At 41.1% G+C, this 4,080-nt stretch overlaps 1 long non-coding RNA gene across 1 annotated transcript; it reads right to left on the bottom strand.

The window, feature by feature from the left end:
• Positions 1–1,417: 1,417 nt before the first annotated feature.
• On the bottom strand, positions 1,418–2,796 carry LOC148915758 (uncharacterized). The gene is made up of 2 exons (XR_016127687.1): positions 2,627–2,796; positions 1,418–1,860 (listed from the first exon to the last, which is right to left on the bottom strand). It is a non-coding gene; the product is annotated as an uncharacterized LOC148915758 (long non-coding RNA).
• Between the last annotated feature and the right edge of the window lie 1,284 nt (positions 2,797–4,080).

The raw sequence follows: 4,080 nt of genomic DNA on the forward strand, positions 1-4,080 counted from the left end.
AGCGATCACTCATGCCGTGCAGTTGAGAAAATTGCGATTACGCCCACTCAAAAGCTTCACAAAAGCATGAGGTACATCAAAGCTCTGCCAGAATCAGCCTTTGGTATCGATTTACAAGTTGAAGCCTAGCGGCCAAGGTTGTCAGCGGTCGATCCCATTAGCGTCGCATGATCCGGCCGGGCATCTCGATCCGATCGGACGAACCTTCTATCTCGGCGAAATAAAGTCCCGGCTGTCCCTTCATCTTCCTCTAGTATAAGTATTCTTTGTTATATTTTTGTAAAAGCGATTCCGCCTAAGAACAATTTAAATCCCATCAAACCATTACTGGCCAAGGCAACCTCTTTATCTTGAGATAAATTGTTAAAGTCCTCACGATCTGAGGCAGGAAAAGAACTTACTTGGGAGATATTCCTCACCCAAATTCACAATCGTTTGTTTGCAGAAATCAGTAACTTGGGACGCAAGTTATCCATTCCAAACCAAATGCTAGAAATTTTGCTACTTGATGTACCTTCGCACACCAAAGAAAGGCTGACTTGTTGACCAGTTTATGGTTCTCAAGGCAGTGGGGAACTTTGCCCTTCCATCGTAGGAGTAAACCAAGAACGGGTGAACACTACCTCCATCTAGCACGAGGCCTTTTGGGAGCTCACTAGCTTGAGTCTTGGGAACTCCGAGTTAAGCGTGGGGCTAAATCAATCACAGGATGGGTGACCCACTGGGAAGTTGCTCTTGAGCTTATAGAAACAAAGCTGTGAGGGCAGATAGGGGGCCCAAAGTGGACAATATCGTGCTATGGCGGAGCCGATCCCGGGATGTGACAATTTGGTATCAGAACCACTCTGCCGTGTGGTGCGAGTGTTCCAACAGAACGTCGGGCCCCTAAGGGGTTTGAATTGTAACATCCCACACCATTTGTTCCTCACTAAAAATTTAATAGGAAGGTTCTTGTGCAGCGGCGTCCAATCATCAAACAGAGTGGACTTTCAACCAAAACACAAATACCAATACATATTTCAATTCTGATTTGATAAACACATTGCTTTCCTTTGGGATTTCCAGTTGATAACTCATGACAAAGTTCTATATTTTTCTTGCTCTGCCACACATTTTGCTGGTATTATCTCCTGTTGATGAGAAGTCTCAAGCTGTGATTCTTGTTGTTCGATGTGAGTTCAAGTTGCCTGAATCAAAGAAATCTTCATCACTTTATCTACTGTTTATTTTTGCCCTTTGTTTGTTCGAGGCTTGTTTCGGTTTCTACTTTTTGTACTAGAGAAATATTGAAGTCCTTGTTCTACTTGAGGCATAGAAAAGAACTCGTATTGGGCCAGTTCCCCACCCAATTTCGGTTATTTGATTATTAGTCAGTTCTTGGCCGCGCACACTATAATCTAAAATATAGCCAACTTGGTATTACAAATGCATGATCGATACATTTTTATTGCAAACATACCAGAAAACAACCTACACAAGTACACATTACAAAGCCATTGGACTTATCAGTTCCTACTATGTTCCGAAGCCAACTTGGTAGACTATATTTTAGAGGTCACTTGGTAGACTATATTTTAGAGGTCAAACCTAAGTGTAGCAAACAGAGGTCACACCAAGAACCCTAGATTTTGGATTTGGTCATTTGTGCAATATTAGTGGGATAAACTTCGGTTTTAAGAGAAGAGACATAGGCCTTTGCTGCTATTTGAATGTTTACAGCTTCCGTTGGATGCAAGCCATCGAAGAACACATGACTGCTTCTGTTTGCACACACTTCGCCTCCCCTCTTGCATAAAATTCCATTTCCACCTTCAGATATTGATGCCACTTCACAACAGGAAGTGCTAGAATCCTTGAATCCTGTAACCCATGGAATTTTCAATCATAATTTACATGCTTTCGATTCATAAGGCATATATGCCTTTGCACTGAATTGGAATCTTCATGTGTTTGTGTATGTGCACTGATATATTTGACATGAAAACTTGCATTGTCACACGTACGTTGTTACCATAAATTTATCATGCATATGCTAATTAATGAAGATTTGCAATCATGCTGCCCAAAGAAGCAACCGCCTCAACCCCAAGTAGCCATACGTAGGCCATAAGTGGGCCTTACCCACCATCCCCACCCCACCCCACGCAACCCCACCACACACACACCCTTCCCCACCCCCAAAAAAACAAGATCTAAAGGAAAATGACTATAATTCAGCATATGGAACCCCTATCACCAATAAATGTTTGCCTATTTACATTAATATATAGAACTGAAAACGATATTACTGAGAAAAGAAAAAAAAAAAAAAAAAAACTTCCACGTACACTCTTGTAGGTAATAGGCTTAATAAGATTATATCATTTAACTTTAAATGTTAATTGCATAAAATCCTCGCTCCACCATTGTCACCCCGACTTTTATCGTATAATTTGAAATTTGCATGCCACGGCAAGCATAAAGATAATCTACAGCTAGTTTGGTGAAATGTATTTTATACATGCATGCAAAACTATATTTTGGACACCCTATTATTGGGGGATATATTGTTTAAAATAGATAATTAAGAATTCTATTCTTCTCCATTGTTTAATGTGAAGGGGCCAAGAGAGATCTGTTTATGTACCTTTGGAGATAGGGTTTTTGATAATGTCCCTGATGATCTTGTAGGAGTTGACAAATGCAAGAAGTTATTGTTGCCATTGTCAACCAAGGAACTTCCAAACACAAACATCCCTTTCATCATCCCACCCTCTGCATTTTTATTACTTACACTACTACAATGGCAACTGCAGAAGGGAAAATAAGCAAGGAGTGAGAGGGCTAAGAAGAAAACTCTGGAAGATGTTGCAGCCATTTCAGTTTTGGTAGTATGGGCTTGTTGGTTGATACATTTATAGGGGATCCATATTCAGCTACAATAAATAATGGATTTTATTTAACCTAAATACAGCGGTTTTAATGTGTAGTCATTTTTGGTGAAAAATGGGGCCCCATCACCAATCATAAATAGAAACGAGTATTTATGGAACTTGTTTTACATAAAAACCCTAAATTTATTATTAATATTTTTTGAGTACAAGTAATAGTCAAAACTAGAAGAGATGAGAGTTTCTCACACACACACACAATCAAGAGATCATGACATTCGAACTTGAGACCTCTGATATGCAAGTCAAGGAACTTTTCGGTGTATTTGGAGACTCTATAAACTGTAGACAAAGTCATCATAAGTAGTAAGCTCATCCGTAGAATGATCACTGGGAAAAATTGATTATTTCTTAGGAGAATACTTACGTGCAATCTTGTCCATCCATTGTGATTAATAAATCTGTGCGATACACGTCATGATCAAAACACTTAATTTGATTGATTTTTTGTTTATTTTGCAGATATAATATTTTAGATTATGTTGTAGGAAATAAATAATTATGTGTAACATCCCACATCGACCAACGGAGAGGGAGTAATATGCCTTATATGTACATGTCCACTTCCATCTAGCACGAGGCCTTTTGGGAGCTCACTGGCTTCGGAGTCGTGGAAACTCCGAAGTTAAGCGAGTTAGGGCTAGATCAATCTCAGGATGGGTGACCCACTAGGAAGTTGCTCGTGAGCTCTTAGAAACAAAACTGTGATGGCAGATATGGGGGCCCAAATGTGACAATATCGTGCTACGGTGGAGCCGATCCCGGGATGTGACAATTTGATATCGAGCCACTCTGTCGTGTGGTGCGAGTGTGCCGACCAGGACGTCGGGTCCCTAAGGGGGGTGGATTGTAACATCCCACATCGACCAACGGAGAAGGGGTGATGTGCCTTATATGTACATGCCCACTTCCATCTAGCACGAGGCCTTTTGGGAGCTTCTGGCTTCGGAGTCGTAGGAACTCCGAGTTAAGCGAGTTAGGGCTAGAGCAATCCCATGATGGGTGACCCACTGGGAAGTTGCTCGTGAGCTCCTAGAAACAAAACCGTGAGGGCAGAGAGGGAGGCCTAAAGCGGACAATATCGTGCTACGGCGGAGCCGATTTCGGGATGTGACATTATGATTCTCATGTGTGTCAAGAAAATTTGTTA

The sequence above is a fragment of the Prunus mume genome, linkage group LG6, assembly GCF_029339155.1.
Source record: "Prunus mume cultivar Tortuosa linkage group LG6, ASM2933915v1, whole genome shotgun sequence".
In the NCBI taxonomy this organism is placed as follows: domain Eukaryota; kingdom Viridiplantae; phylum Streptophyta; class Magnoliopsida; order Rosales; family Rosaceae; genus Prunus; species Prunus mume.